At 40.6% G+C, this 17,668-nt stretch overlaps 1 protein-coding gene across 1 annotated transcript in view; it reads left to right on the top strand.

Moving 5' to 3' along the window:
• The first annotated feature begins 10,767 nt into the window (after nucleotides 1-10,767).
• LOC120925013 (vomeronasal type-2 receptor 26-like) overlaps nucleotides 10,768-17,668 on the top strand; it is a 154,767-nt gene continuing 147,866 nt past the window's right edge. Inside the window, exon 1 of the mRNA XM_040335918.1 lies at nucleotides 10,768-11,156. The gene's annotated coding sequence lies outside the window, so the exon portion shown is untranslated. The remainder of the gene's footprint in view (nucleotides 11,157-17,668) is intronic.

Below are 17,668 nucleotides of genomic sequence, written 5' to 3'. Positions count from 1 at the left end.
TTCTATTAATGAATACAAAGTCTGCTCAGATTGGCTTTGAGATTCAGAGAGGCGCGGGCTGATGATATTACAACCTCTGCCATTCCGAGCAGGCTTTGTATTCATTTATAGAAAACATCGCTTGCTGTGATTGGCAGAGGTTGCAGCATCATCAGCCTGCGCCTCTCTAAATCTCAAAGCCAATCAGAGCAGGCTTTGTATTTATTAATAGAATACATCGCTCGCCGTGATTGGCTCAGTGGACATTAATGCTGACAAGCCTGACATCCATAAACTGGCGGGGGAAAAAGTCATCTTATACGCCGGAAAATACGGAAGATTCTGTCACAGAAACAGTGCTCTTGCTTTACTCATTCAGAATAATACCCTCATGCCCGTAAATCTTTTGGGGAGAGATTTAATAGGAGTTCTGGAAATTGAAATTTTCCTGAATGGAAGAGGGGGGTAGCTATAGAGTCACCCCTGTTTTTCCAAGCTGAAGTTCCTTCCCCATTCCCGCAGGATGCACCCCTCACAAGGCTTGGTTAAAGCAATGGAAAATATACAAAATGCCCAGACGGTGACCCTAAAGGGTAAGGTTACCTCTGGGCGAGAGGCTACTGTAGGCAAAATACGGACTATACTCAATTTATGCAAAAATATTAAATTTAATGAATTATTAATTAGTTACATAACATGATTAAAATCGATCAACTGTAAATACAAATTGAAAATGTGGCAGAGCTATTTGATGAAACAAGAAGCTCCCGCAATAGCGGTTGTGAAATTATCAGACAAACAAACGTAAAACAATAACAGACATATAACAATAAGACTCAGACAGTCCGGACACAAAAAGTATCACTTCTGTGGTGACTCACCGGGGAAATTCCCTTATTAGTTAATTTAATGAAAAAGTTATAAACATATTTGTATTGGCATAGCCAGATAAATGGTGAGCAAACCACAGAGGTGACACTGCAGGGAGGGGGGAGCAGCTAACTACCCAAGAAAACCACCTTATGTGATTGATATTTTCTGTGATAGTATAAATTCCATTGGTGATGGTCTGTGCATACATCAAATGTCAGGGCCCGTAAATGGGGAGGAAAATATCCTATGATTGGAGAGCTATAGACCTATCGGCAATAAAAATGAGAGTGTCCTCAAAAGTAGCGAGTGAGACTAGAAACAAAACTGTTTATAGCATAATAAATAGTAGACCGCTAGGTCATATTTCTGGGTAGTCTCGCTCGTAGATCATAGATGTAACTGGACACAATATCGTTCCTGGAAAGAGGTACAACTCTGAAGTGTAGTTCAAGATGCAACCAGTTCAAATCAAGGCAGTTTAGTGTTGAAACAGTAATTAGTGGAACGATCTTACCACATCCACGTGTTTAGAGTTGATGGGCTGTGTTGGAGATTCTCCATATCTTTTGAGAGGATTTATCCTACATATATAGATCATATATATGGCTCCTTAATAAGGCTTTGAGTAGCACGATCAAACACTGTATACACCTTGTGAAAAGGTACCGTCTCGAGGGATAACCCTCATATAGATCAATATCTCCGTGACACTGGATCAGATTGTCTGGAGTGCTGGTATACTAGCGTGTGTACGTGCTGGTATGCAGCAGGCTGACGATGATATCATCGGTTTCTTGTCGGGTTTAGCGCTCCCTCCCACACCTGGTCCCAGCTGGTAAGGGGTGTGTGTGTGTCCGACGTCTGAGCGTGTGACGTCAACGCGTTTCGCAAATGACTTGCGTAGCTTCGTCTGGACGCTTGGTAAGGGGCCGTGCATCACTCCTTTTTAAGCATGATGCCATGCACGCCCACATTCCTGAACTGTACGTTCAAAGTTTCATCTCTGAGTGTTTGTTGATTTAGTCTCCTGTAGTTTGTAAAGACTGATAGGTTCCTTGATGGTATGCTGATAGGAAGCCGAGTTAGTGTCATTGTCTCACTTTAATCACTGGTATGTTATCAGAGTTCTTGGCAAACGAGATCCCATTAGAGGCAGCATTAATAGAGGGAGATTGATTTGTTCCCACAAACAATAATATAGTGCTAACTAAGATCTATTTGATGGGGGGCCATTGACATAAGACAACATTAAACAGTGATTCCATATTATGCGAAGAATACATTCTGATACCAAGGGTATGGACTATTAATAGCCCGCGTTATGCTGTAAGTTAAGAGCAATAATTTTTAAAGAGAAATATGTATACACATTCAATAGGTGGGAGATATAATTAATCTAGGACTGGCAGGATTGCGGACACATGAAATGGGCCCGGGCTGCTGTGATGCCTATTGATAGTGGTATAGTGTGTTGCGAAAGATTAGAAATATCAGGAAGGTCTAAAGAAAGGGATGAGGGGACTTATTAAAGGGGGGACAGTGCTGGAGACGTACATTTAGAGGAACGGTTGCATACTTAAAATCTTTTTTAGATCCTTATATGAGAAGGGCGACACACGAAACCCACCCCTAGACCCCGAAGACCAACAAGTCCTCGCCATCCTGAACTCCTTACTTGAGGAAAACGAAGGGGTCGAGGTTAGTAATCCAACTAGAAGGGAAGCAAAGATAGCTTTCAAATCTAATAAAATGCCACCCCTTAACAAAAATAAATGGCTAAATGTTTTCCTCGAGCTCATTCAGAATGACCTGGAACAAGTCGATTGGAAACTTAAAAGCACTGACAATTTATCAATCCATGAACGTCAGGCTCTAAAGGAACTCAGAGAAGCAAAGAATTTAGTCATTAAGAAAAGTGACAAAGGTGGGAATGTCGTCCTTATGGACGACACCAGCTATGAAGCTGAGGTGAGACGTCTTTTGGGCGACAGCAATACCTATTCAAGGATAGAGAGGAATCCTTTCCCCAAAATGGTTCAAATCTTGAACGACATGCTTGACAATGCGAAAGAGACAGGGATTCTAACTAAACGAGAATACGATTATCTCTTTGTCATTGAATATAACATCCCTACTTTTTATTGTATACCTAAAATACATAAGTCAATGGAAAATCCGCCAGGCAGGCCCATTGTGTCCGCCGTAGGAGGGCCACTAGAAAGAATTGGGAGGTATCTTGACCTCCTATTTAAGGACATGGTTTACCAACTAAAATCCTATGTACAGGATACAAGACATGTCCTTTCAAAGTTAGAATCCCTAACAGTGGAGGAAGATGTGTGGTTAGTAGGCATCGACATAGAGTCTCTCTATACATCTATCCCCCACTCTTGTGGTATCAAAGCTGTCAAAACCTTCCTTGACCAACACTTTTCCGCAATGTCACACCAAAATGAGTTCCTTGTGGACCTTCTCCAATTTGCATTAGCCAATAATTTCTTTCAGTTCGCCTCACAATACTTCCAGCAGATCAAAGGAACCTCTATGGGAGCTGCCTGGGCTCCCGCCTATGCCTGCCTGCATTTGGGGCTGTGGGAGGAGGAAGATGTTTTTACACTGCCAGAATATCATGACCATGTACGGACCTGGCTAAGGTACATAGATGACATTTTTGTCATATGGGCAGGTGACATCGACTCCTTCCACAGCTTCATCGGTAGGCTAAATGTCAACGAGCGGAACATTCATTTAACCCACACGATAGACAGGAATGTAATTCCCTTCCTTGATCTCAAAATTGGCCTCAAGGAAGGTAGAATCGTCACGTGTACCTACCGCAAAGAGACAGCGGCAAATACTTTGCTCCAGGCAGACAGCCACCACCCACCGTGGCAAAAAAACAGCATCCCCATAGGGGAATTTATCAGGATAAAACGAAATTGCTCTGATAAATCTAACTATGAGTCTGAAAGTAAGGAACTCTATAAAAGATTTAGGGAAAGAGGATATTCACACAAACAGATTAGACATGCCAGGAAGAAAGCAGCCCAACGAGATAGGAGCAGTCTTCTCACCACGAAACCCAAGATGTTAGTATCGGACAACAAGGACTCTAACCCCGTGAGGCTTATTACCACATACGGCCCACAATGGGAAAATGTGAGACAACTATTGGAAAAACACTGGGGTGTACTTGCCGGAAATAGGGTGCTCGCGAAAATTGTAGGCACAAGTCCTAAAATGGTAGCACGTAGGACCAAAAACCTGGGGGATCTCCTGGTCCATTCTGAGTTCACCAAACAACCACAGTTCTCCTGGCTATCGGAATATCCACGTAGTACCGGTATGTTCCCGTGCTCTAAGTGCCAGGTCTGCCCATATGTGGACAGAACCAAAAATTTCTGCGATGCTAAGGGTGAGAGGACCTTTGAAATTAAAGGGCTCATAAATTGTGCGACGGAAAGGGTTATCTATATGCTCACCTGCCCCTGCCCCAAGATATACGTGGGCAAAACTAAGAGACAGCTCAGGACAAGGATAGGCGAACATTTAAGGGACATTAAAAATGAGGAAAGGGAGGAAGAAAAACGAAAAAAGGTAGGATATACTGAAAAATACCGTGAAAGCCCACTAGCAAGGCATTTCTTGAAATACCATGGAGGCAGACCCGACGGTCTTCTGGTTAAAGGCATATACACACTAAGGCTACCTGCAAGACGAGGTGATTTTGACAAAGTATTACACCAGAAAGAAAAATGGTGGATATACACTTTGAAAGCTTTAGCGCCCCTCGGTATCAACACCGAATTAAGTATGCAACCGTTCCTCTAAATGTACGTCTCCAGCACTGTCCCCCCTTTAATAAGTCCCCTCATCCCTTTCTTTAGACCTTCCTGATATTTCTAATCTTTCGCAACACACTATACCACTATCAATAGGCATCACAGCAGCCCGGGCCCATTTCATGTGTCCGCAATCCTGCCAGTCCTAGATTAATTATATCTCCCACCTATTGAATGTGTATACATATTTCTCTTTAAAAATTATTGCTCTTAACTTACAGCATAACGCGGGCTATTAATAGTCCATACCCTTGGTATCAGAATGTATTCTTCGCATAATATGGAATCACTGTTTAATGTTGTCTTATGTCAATGGCCCCCCATCAAATAGATCTTAGTTAGCACTATATTATTGTTTGTGGGAACAAATCAATCTCCCTCTATTAATGCTGCCTCTAATGGGATCTCGTTTGCCAAGAACTCTGATAACATACCAGTGATTAAAGTGAGACAATGACACTAACTCGGCTTCCTATCAGCATACCATCAAGGAACCTATCAGTCTTTACAAACTACAGGAGACTAAATCAACAAACACTCAGAGATGAAACTTTGAACGTACAGTTCAGGAATGTGGGCGTGCATGGCATCATGCTTAAAAAGGAGTGATGCACGGCCCCTTACCAAGCGTCCAGACAAAGCTACGCAAGTCATTTGCGAAACGCGTTGACGTCACACGCTCAGACGTCGGACACACACACACCCCTTACCAGCTGGGACCAGGTGTGGGAGGGAGCGCTAAACCCGACAAGAAACCGATGATATCATCGTCAGCCTGCTGCATACCAGCACGTACACACGCTAGTATACCAGCACTCCAGACAATCTGATCCAGTGTCACGGAGATATTGATCTATATGAGGGTTATCCCTCGAGACGGTACCTTTTCACAAGGTGTATACAGTGTTTGATCGTGCTACTCAAAGCCTTATTAAGGAGCCATATATATGATCTATATATGTAGGATAAATCCTCTCAAAAGATATGGAGAATCTCCAACACAGCCCATCAACTCTAAACACGTGGATGTGGTAAGATCGTTCCACTAATTACTGTTTCAACACTAAACTGCCTTGATTTGAACTGGTTGCATCTTGAACTACACTTCAGAGTTGTACCTCTTTCCAGGAACGATATTGTGTCCAGTTACATCTATGATCTACGAGCGAGACTACCCAGAAATATGACCTAGCGGTCTACTATTTATTATGCTATAAACAGTTTTGTTTCTAGTCTCACTCGCTACTTTTGAGGACACTCTCATTTTTATTGCCGATAGGTCTATAGCTCTCCAATCATAGGATATTTTCCTCCCCATTTACGGGCCCTGACATTTGATGTATGCACAGACCATCACCAATGGAATTTATACTATCACAGAAAATATCAATCACATAAGGTGGTTTTCTTGGGTAGTTAGCTGCTCCCCCCTCCCTGCAGTGTCACCTCTGTGGTTTGCTCACCATTTATCTGGCTATGCCAATACAAATATGTTTATAACTTTTTCATTAAATTAACTAATAAGGGAATTTCCCCGGTGAGTCACCACAGAAGTGATACTTTTTGTGTCCGGACTGTCTGAGTCTTATTGTTATATGTCTGTTATTGTTTTACGTTTGTTTGTCTGATAACTTCACAACCGCTATTGCGGGAGCTTCTTGTTTCATCAAATAGCTCTGCCACATTTTCAATTTGTATTTACAGTTGATCGATTTTAATCATGTTATGTAACTAATTAATAATTCATTAAATTTAATATTTTTGCATAAATTGAGTATAGTCCGTATTTTGCCTACAGTAGCCTCTCGCCCAGAGGTAACCTTACCCTTTAGGGTCACCGTCTGGGCATTTTGTATATTTTCAGTTGGTCTTTTGGCTATGGCAAAAACCCTTTAAATTTTAGGGTGGTCTTCTCTGCATTATTGGTTACTTCATACAATAGGTCAGTGCATGGGACACTTTTTCTTTTTCTATTTTGGTTAAAGCAATGGGCGTCCCGTTTTTCCATAAACAATACCATCTCTGCAAAGAAAAAGAAGAAGAAATTAAACCCATTATAGAACAATTTCTAAAACAAGGAATTTTGAGACCCATTGTAACACCCCTATAAATCCAGTTAAAAGGAGTGATGGGTCATATAGATTTATAATAAAGAAGACCTTAGAGCCATTGATAACCTTGTAATTCTGATTTCCCCTATTGTACCTGATGGGCCATCCCTCATCACCTCCATACCTGCTTTGGCAGTGTGTTTTTCAGTTATTGATTTAAGTAATGCTTTTTTCTCTGTCTCAATTGACGGAGTGACACAACTACTACTCACTTTTCCTTATGCGGGCACCAGATAATCTGGAATTGTCTTCCACAAGGATATATATATTCACTTGCAGTCTATTCAATAGCTCTCCAGGTCACCTTACAGTCTTGGGCACCCAGCCATGATTCCGTCCTGCTTTAGTACGTCGATGACTTACTGTTGTGTAGTCCCTCCCAGGAAGCCTGTCAGAAAGATTCTGTTTTGCTGATAGAACATCTAGCTCAGACAGGTCACAAAGTGTCTAAAAAAAGTTACAATGGTGTCAGGATACAGTTGAATATCTTGGTTTCACTTTGTCTCATGGTGAAAGGAGAATCAGTCACAAAAGATCTGCAGCTCTCGTGGGTCTACCGCGCAGGCAATTTTTTTAATTTACTAATATTTGTTATTAACTTAATACAGGTTTAGCTTTTATATTTAGAATGAACTTTGTCAAATGTGCAGTGTTTGTACCTGCTAATAATGATTTTAGTGCATTTTTTGCCAAAATATAATTTTGGTAAACATTTGCACAAATATCGCAGAGCCCTAAAAATATCTGTAGCACCTACCTTTCATTCTACTGGTCCTATGTTTTCAGAAAACATATAGTTTCTAGGGGTCTTTTACAAACTCTGAAAGCTGTAAGTGAATAATAAAAACCTTCAGATTTTTTGAGAAATTTGGTTATTCATAGTTTTGCGCAATTTAAAATGTACAAATATTTGTTATTTGTTAACTCAATACAGGTTTAGCTTTTATATTTAGTAGGAATTTAGCAGAATTTTTTGAAAAATTTGCTGTGTTTATATCCGCTAATAATGATTTTAGAGATTTTTTTGCCAAAATATTGTTTTGGTAAATATTTGCGCAAATATCGCAGAGCCCTAAAAAATTCTGTAGCACCTTCCTTTCATTCTACTGGTCCTATGCTTTCAGAAAACATAGTTAGTTATTAACTCAATACATGTTTAGCTTTTATATTTAGTAAAAAATTTAGCAGGAATTTTTGTTAAATTTGCTGTGTTTATATCCGCTAATAATGATTTTAGAGATTTTTTGGCGAATATATTGTTTTGATTAACATTTACACAAATATCACAGGGCGTTACAATCAGTAGCACCTTCTTTTTATTCTACAGTGCATGTGCTTTTCAGATAATATATTGTTTGGGGGGATCTTTTTATAGAGAAGTTTGGATTGTTAGATTTCTGCGTATGTTCAATATTTCACCATTTTGCAAAAAGGCACAAACTAAAATTTACAAATATTGGTTATTTAATAACTCAATACAGGTTAGCCTATTAAGTAGGAATTTTGTAAAATGTGCTGTGTTTTTATCTGCTAATAATGATTTCTGTGTATTTGTATTGAAAATATTGTTTAGATAAACATCTGCGCAAATATTGTGCTGTAAAAATCAGTAGCACCTTATTTGTATTTCACTGGTTATGTGCTCTCAGAAAATATATGATTTGGTGGGGGGCTCTTTTACAAACTCTGAAAGCTATAAGAAAAAAATAAAAAAGCAATGGAAAAATTTCAAAAATGGTCTGGCCAGCTGATTTTAAAAGTGGAGCACAGAGCCTGGTAGCGAAAAGGTTAAGTATATTTATTTAACTTTTGCCCATATACCTGTATTTCTTCAGGGTTTCCTAACATTACAGGTTAATAGGTATAATGTTTGGCTACCTCACTACAATGAATTTGCAGAAATTTGCTGGCAATCACAAAGTTTGCACATTTTAGACTTTTAGCTGAAAAGTTTGCATAAGGGGCAACCTATAATGCAGTGCATACTTATTGCCCCTGGTCATCTGAGTCACAAGAGCCAATAATGTAAAGGAATGTATAACCCAGACCTCTTATATAAGCAAAGTCCAGAGACCAAAATGAAAAAGAGGAATCACCGCTCTAAGATACTAATCAGAAAGTCCCTTCACCTGATCCAAAGCCAAGGGTCCTGGCAATGCATGGAATGATGCAAAATGAAGGAAAAACTTTCTGGACAGCCGCACTCCAAAAATAAATTGCTTTTATTGTAAAATCAAAAAACACACACAAAGCATGCCACAGCAGACGGGGTAAAAAGCAGACGCGTTTCACACCAAACTTTAGTGCTTATTCATAGCTTACACGCACTTCATTAGAGGTGGTTCTCTATTTCCCCAAACTTTTGTAATCCCAGAGATTCACCAAAAATCGATGGTAACTGCTGAACCTCATCCCTACATCTATATTTTATTCAAATTCATGTTATGAATATTAATAATAATAATTATACTAATATACATGACATTCTTGGCCATCAAACTTCAAATTTTTACTGTTTCATGTACAATATGTCATAATGGTAATTTTATAACCTTCACTTTCTACAGTGCTGACAAAGATGGATTCTGTGTATTTTATGTTTGGCTTTTTATTCCTACTCTATAAGCAGATTCATATTCCAGTCTATAGTAATAAATAACAGAATTATTCTTTATAAACCTGACACTCTCACAGCCTTCAGCTCATCCATGAAGTCAGTGTCAGGATCCTGGGCTGCTGTCAGTGATGATGAGGTCGGGAGAAGAGGAAGAAGTCATTGGAGTCTATCAGAGACTCGGCCATGTTGTCTTCAGATATCCACTTAGAATATTGTGGTTGTTGTCTTTGTGTGTGACCCCCTGCACATCTGACACCCAGAACTCTGCTCACCGCTGTGATATGACTATGAGGAATTTTACATTTGAGTACAAGTATTCTCAGGATGGAGACATCATTATAGGAGGGATATTCTCTGTACATTCTGTAGTGTCACGGTGGAGTGAGAAAGGAAGTCTTATTAAAAATCTCATGTGTTCAGCGTAAGTGAAATATGAAGTGTTTGAGTGCTCCCCCAATGTTAGTGCCTCTACACTCTCTGTATGGCTTGTCTTGCTGCTACACATATTGTATGTCTGGGATTTTAGTGCCTCTACACTCTCTGTATGGCTTGTCTTGCTGCTACACATATTGTATGTCTGGGATATCTGTAGTTGTTTATAATGTACTTTTCCCCCTTGTGTACCTTTGGTACTATTTGTACTTTACACTTTGTCTTGTACTTTGAAAACTTTTCAATAAAAAAACAATTTAAAGAAATATGAATTGTAAAGCTTCCAATCTGATCTACAGAGCTGTGTCTTTAGGAGATATGTGTGATAATGTGCAGGACTCAGTCTGTTACATGGCATTTATATAAAATCAAAGTATATCCTTCAATGTGTTCATGAAAATCACATATGGCCCATTCACATTTAGGTGTTCCATTGCCGGGTGTTAATAGTCACATTCATTCATTATGAATAGCTGCCAATGTACCACAATGGATGAAAAAAATAACAACATGTATGACCCTTTTTTAATAAGGCAGCACAGCTTAGAGTTACAATGCATTGGGTGCAATTCACAATGAATGACACCGCATTGCACTGCCCATTGAGAAGGAGCTTTGCCATACATTGTTATGTGTTAGGGTGTACAATATTACCACAAAGTGTGAATGGGACCTAAATGACTTTGGCCCTTAATGACTCCATATCTTTTTCACTTTTGAATAGAGTGGGGAAGGATAAAGAATCCCTGTCAGGTTTCTACTGCTACAGAAATACTATATAATGTTATTGTGGTACCTTAAAATGCAAACCTCGTAAATTGCCAACCACGGCTATAACTCATATAAATTCAGGAACGATTGAATTTCATTATATGTTTCATGCAGCAATGCACACGGCCACCAATCCCACCATCGATCTGTAGTTGAAATGTGTTATACATTTTGCCATAGATAATTTCTGCTTGAATCCTTGTCCTGTAGACCAATGAACAACTCTCCATTTCCTGCAGGGTTTACCAGAGAGAATACAGACATCTCCTGGCTTTTATATTTGCTATTGATGAGATAAACCGCAGTCCAGATATTCTGCCCAACATAACTCTGGGATACCATGTGTATGATTCTTGTGGACATGTGAATAAAGCTATAAAAGACGTTCTACAGATATTGTCTGGACATACAAAGGAAGCTCCAAATTATTCCTGTATGGTGCGGGGTGCCCTGGCTGGTTTCATTGGAGATCTCAATTCTGACACCACTCTCCAAATGGCCCAGCTGCTGAATCTATATGGTTACACCCAGGTAAGAAAAGCACAATTTCCTATATTACAGAACTTTAGGACAGTTAGGCACACGGTCAGTCAAAACCAATGAAAACGGACTGAAGGACCTTTTCATCAGACCAAACCGACCATGTGTGGGCCCCATCGGTCAGTTATCCTTTGGTCAAAAAATGTAGCACTTGCTTTAATATTGAACCGATGGACGCCTAACCGATAGGTCAAAACTGACAGTTAGTATGCAAAAGCATCGGTTAAAAATCCATGCATGCTCAGAATCAAGTCGACGCATGCTTGGAAGCATTGAACTTCATTTTTTTTCAGCACGTCGTTGTGTTTTACGTCACCATGTTCTGACCCGATTGGTTATTTAACCTATGGTGTGTAGGCACATCAGACCATCAGTCAGCTTCATCGGTTAACCGATGAGAACGCTCCTTCAGATGGATCTTATCGGATGGACTGACCGTGTGTACGCGGCCTCAGTCATCTTATAGTGAGGTGGGTCAAATGGGTACAAATAACCTTTGTGGTAAAGTATAAGGTTGTTCTAAAAAAAGAAGGCAGTGCTGTGTAGGGATGGGTCAATGGTTTAGTCCAATCTTTGGCTGTTATGACATTTGGACAAATGCCTGAACTGTTGCCCATTCAGCCCCCTGATGATCATTTATAGAAGTGATATTTCAGGAAGATATAAACCACCAAAGTCACCAATATCATTGGCTTACATGACCTATAATCCCTGGCCATGGTCATACTTTGTCAATGGTGTCATTGCTATCCCCATCCCTTTCCTGTCAAGTGTACCGGGCCTGTTGGGTTTTTAGTGTTGACAAGTTCTCAGGCGGCAGACATTATAAATAAGGATGCATTTACAATGAGGAGCTTTTCTTGTTTCTTTTTTTTTTAAGTAAAAGACTTGTCAAACATTTGTGTGTATTTATCTATAGGTTACTTTTTTGTCAATGAGTAGGAGTACTATGTCCCTCTTACACATTCACATTGTTTTTAAAAGCCTCCCACCTGCAGACCCCCTCAACCACCGGGCCAGGGTTGTAAGGAGAAGGACTATCTATCGGAGGATTTTGAATCTCACATATAATTGAAAGAGGACTTTTAACACAAGTTTGTCTTGTTATTGAATTATTGTATTATTTCATATTCCATTGAGCAGTCATGGAGATTACTGAACACATGGATATGTGGGATGGATATATAGTAGATGTAGAAGCACTGCATAATTCTATCATGTATACAGTATACAGTATAGAGAGTATCAATCCCTGTAGTTCTGAATCTTATATGTACTGTAGTTTCTATCAAAGTAGTTTTTGGGGATTGATACAATGTTTGTACACAGTGCAAGAAAGGTGTTGAAAAGACCGATCAAAGTAGATAGAAGTGTGTGTTTTTTTATTTGTTTTTTGTTTTGTCTATAACTTTAATAAAATATTTTTGTTTTTTTTGCAAGACAATTTTTCATTTTTAGCCCAAAAACGATATATATATATATATATATATATATATATACTGGGCTAGATTCAGGTAGCATTTACGGCGGCGTATTTCCAGATACGCCGCCGTAATTAAAAAAAAAATAGTCTTTCTCCGCCGACGTAACTTGAATGCGGCGGCGTATAATTGTGTGCAATATTACGCTGGCCGCTAGGGGTGCTTCAGTTGTTTTCGGCGTAGAATATGAAAATTACCTAGATACGCCGATTCACAAACGTACGTACGGCCGGCGCAATTTATTTTCGTCGTTTACGTTAGGCTTTTTCTGCGTAAGGTTGCTCCTGCTATTAGGAGGCGCAGCCAATGTTAAGTATGGACGTCGTTCCCGCTTCGAAATTTGAATTCTTTACGTCGTTTGCGTAATTTACATTCACGTCTAAAGCAATGACCAGTTATGGCTAAATTCCGAGCATGCGCACTGGGGTTCTTTCACGAACGGCGCATGCGCTCTTCGTAAAAAATTTAAAATACGCGGGGTAACCATTTGTTTGAATAAAACACGCCCCCTCGTCATCATTTGAATTATGCACGCTTACGCCGGCCCCATTTATGCTACGCCGCCGTAAGTTAGAAGGCAAGTGCTTTGTGAATACAGCACTTGCCAGTGTAAATACGATACGCTGCGCCGCCGTACGAATGGGCGCAGCTACCTGAATCTAGCCCATTGTATATATATATATATATATATATATATATATATATATATATACACACACACACACACACACATAAACAGTATATCGCAGATTTGTTATCTAAAGAAATTAGAGTTATGGTCGAATAGTGGAAATGTAAACATTTATCTGGTCTATAAAGGATATACAGGTTCAGGAGCTGAGCTGGTAATTGTGTTTATACTCGGTCATCCACCTCCAGCTAAAGCCAAAATCAGTCTTGCAGTGGGAGTGTCTGTCCAGTAAACTGATGATCAGGAGACCCCTAGGTGGGATTACAGGAGGAAGAACTCTTAGAGGGGAATTTATCAAAACTGGAGCAGCCAGAATCTGGGCAGTTGTGTATGACAACCAATCAGCTTCCATATTTCATCTTCAAAGATTATTTAAACAAGCTGAAGATAGAGGCTGATCGGTTGCTCCAGATTCTGGCTTAACCAGTTTTGATAAATTCCCCCCTTAATATCATATTATGAGCTTTTACTGATGGCTGTAATCATTTATGAAATAATAAATTTTCTAGTTGATCCGGTGAAAAAAAAGCACCACTAAAATCTGCTTATAGATCTCTTGTAGACAACTCAGACGGCATGTTTGTTGCTCTCTAAAATCCATCCATTTGGATAGTAAGAGTTCCACATTATTTATACAGACTTTTCTTTCTTTCTAGATTAGTTATGGAGCCAGAGATACTTTGCTGAGTGATAGAAAGATGTATCCAAACTTTTTCCGGACAGTTCCGGATGATGAGATGCAATATGTGGCCATAGCAAAGTTACTGGAAAGGTTGAAGTGGAACTGGGTCGGGATCCTTACATCTGATGATGAATACGGAGAGAGGGAGATCCGACAACTCAGCAAACATTTATCTAATCATGGAATTTGTATTGAATTCAAGATTCTGGTGTCTAAAGAGAATTGTAATAAAATTCCTTCAGAGCTGCGGAGCTCAACTACGGAAGTTCTTATTATTTGTGGCTCAGTTAGTCTGACTTATTACAAGTTTTTGGATAATAATGTCCCTTATTACACGGAGAAAACATTTATTATACCAGATTCTTGGTCAATGAGTGAAATGTTTTTTATTCTCAGTAACTGCAGCTTGGTTTTCAAGTACCCTCATCTCTACATAAAGGGATTGCTGGAATATTTTTATAGTATTTATCCATCCAGCCGCCCAAATGACCCCCTGATAGAGGATATTCTCATAACTGAATATGGATGTTTTTCAAAAAACCAAATGAAAAATTTCCTTATTCCACTCACATTTAGACGTCCTCTTAGGGACTGCAGTTTGGAGACACGTGCACTTGATTTATATTATCCTGATGAGAAAACATCCTATAGAGTGTTTATCTCGGTCTACATTTTGGCTCAAGCATTACATGACATGGATTTCTCCTTTAAAATAAATAATAAAACATCTGAAATAAATCCACACACACTAAAGTATAAGGTGAGAGCGTCCAATGAAAGTTTACTTGTATCTTTTTATACTCAGTCAGTTCAGTACTGGAGCACAATGGGCCAGATTCTCGTAGAATTGCGGCCGTGTAACATAATCCGTTTACGTTACACCGCCGCAAGTTTTCAGTGTAAGTGCCTGATCCACAAAGCACTTACCTGTAAACTTGCGGCGGTGTATCGTAAACACGTCTGGCGGCTACCATTTAAACTAGGCTCGCTCCCGCGCCGGACGTACTGCGCATGCTCAGTTTTGAAATTCCCGCCGTGCTTTGCGCGATGTGACGTCATTTTTTAGAACGGCAACGTGCGTAGCATCCATTCGTATTCCCGGACGTCTTACGCCAAAACAAAAAAAAATTGAAATTCGACCCGGGAACGACGGCCATACTTTAACATGGCTCGACTAAAGTTAAGCCATGTTAAAGCAGGTGTAAATTTGCGACGGGAAAAAATTACTAGCGACGACGTAACGACGGGAAAAACGTTGTGGATCGCCGTAAATCCTCATTTGCATACCCGACACTGGAATACGACGCAAACTCCCCCCAGCGGCGGCCGAAGTATTGCATCCGAAGATCCGACGGTGTAAGTCAATTACACCTGACGGATCTTAGGGCTATCAATGCGGAACTGATTCTATGAATCAGTCGCATAGATACGACAGGAGATACGATGGTGTATCAGGAGATACGCCGTCATATCTCCTCTGTGAATCTGGCCCAATGTGCCCAGACAACAATTACACCCAGTTTAGGTTCATGTTTACATTAGAGGTGTTTAACTCTTTCACTTCTGGAGCTGTTTTTTTTATTTTTGCACCTACGTTAAAAAACTATTTTAGGCCTGAAGATTGTATAAAACCCCCAAACAGTATACAGTATATTTTGTGAAAGCAGAGACACTGGAGAAACAATGCTTGCTGTATCATCTTTTTCTGTCACATGATATTAGTGTAATGGTTTACCAAATGTAATCTTTTGTTTTCAGTAAAAGATGCACTAAGTTCATTTTAGGGCATACAAATGTAATATATTATCCAATTATTTGGTAAAATATAAAAGATGAGGTTGCACTGAAAAAATTGATAGTCAGTATGTCAAGCCAGAAAATGACCCGCACATCTGAAATGGGGACAAACTTTAGTGCCTTCACTTTTCCATAGGTAATGCTTTTACGGCTAAGTTCACCTTTGGGACCATGTCACATGGCACCAGGGCAGCCATGAGAATTTTTTGGGGCCCCTTACACATCTTTATGCATGGGCCCCCTGGAGCAGAGAACCAGGGGGGTTGCCCAAAATTTGAAAGTGTCATCTCACCTGTTCTTCTATCTCCTGCCTGCCGTGGACACAGAATCGGGGGGGGGGGGGGGGGGTCGAGAACCACAAGGTGAGTGAAAGTTTAATCTCTTCTCCTATCCTCTCTCCTGCCGCGACCTGAGAACCAGGGGGGGAGGGTGGTGCTGCTGAGAACCACAAAGCGATCTGAGAAAGTGAAAGTGTCATCTCTTTCTCTATCCTTAGAATAATTTAAGGGTTCAGGGAACCCCCATAGACCCTGAAACACCAACATAGACGGGTGGGCTGGGAGGACTATAGCGGTACTAGATAAAGTGAATCTACTCAAACCAGAGATATCACATAAGTAAATTTAGCAAAATTTATTGGCATAGTATACGTAAAAAAGTATTAAAATCATATGATTTTAATTCTTTTTTATGTATACTATGCCAATAAATTTTGCTAAATTTACTTATGTGATAGCTCTGGTTTGAGTATATGAATATTAGGATGATGGTACATTTCCAACTTTCTTGTATTTTTCTAAATGTTAGAAGTTAAATCTATTTTCTTTCTCTATCCTCTCTCTTGCCGCAAATCGGGGGGGGGGGTGTGGTCTGGCTCCTGGGAACCTTTGGGCCCCCTACATATGTAATGCTTGTACCCCCCTGATTGCTGTCATGGAAGCATGAATCAGACGTACAAAACAGATAAATGAATAAGAAGATTTTATTGGAAACCAAACAGCTAGGTCAAAGTCCACACAGATGATTGAAACAGCCAGAAGAGTCGTCCAACGGTGCCAGGGTCGATAGCCAGGGATGAGAGTCAGCCAAGCCAGAGTCTGAGCCAGAGATGGGGTGAAACGAAGTCGGGAATCAGGAACCAGAAGGAACGTCCGAAGCCGGGTCGGAAACCAGGAGCAGGCAGCACAATCACAGGAGAGGTGTCAGACGAAAGGCCCAAGCGAGGAAATGCTGCAGCTGCCGTCATATATATATGCTGAGCAGCCAGCTCCTCCCAGTGGAAAGGAGGAGCCGCAGGGTGTGGCAGGTTACAAGAACCCCATGAAGCAAGATGGCTGCTCGCACAGGTCAGTGATGAGGAGCCAGCAAAGAGGTAAGACCATGACAGTACCTCCCCCTCAAGGGCCCCTCCTCCGCGGCGCAAAATACCGCTTCTGAGGAAAGCGCGTGTGGAAGGCTCGGAGAAGGACAGGAGCATGGACATCTGTGGAGGGAACCCAGGAACGCTCCTCTAGACCATACCCACGCCAGTGAACCAAGAACTGCAACCGGCCACGGACCAAGCGTCCAGGATATCGCTCACCTCGTATTCTTCATGATCGCCCACCTGGACAGGACGAGGCCGAGGAACCGAGGAGGTGAAACGATTGCATATTAGTGGTTTCAACAAGGAAACGTGAAACACATTGGAAACCTGCATACCAGGTGGAAGCGCGAGAGCATAGGCAACCGGGTTCACCCTGCGGAGCACACGGAAGGGACCAACAAAGCGAGGAGCCAGCTTGGGAGTGGGCACTCGAAAGGTTGTGTGGGCACTCGGAGGTTGAGATTGCGATTGGACAACCATACACGA

Source organism: Rana temporaria, chromosome 1 (genome assembly GCF_905171775.1).
Source record: "Rana temporaria chromosome 1, aRanTem1.1, whole genome shotgun sequence".
Lineage (NCBI taxonomy): Eukaryota > Metazoa > Chordata > Amphibia > Anura > Ranidae > Rana > Rana temporaria.
The sequence above is the reverse complement of the archived record's forward strand: the minus strand, read 5'-3'. Positions and strand labels throughout refer to the sequence as shown.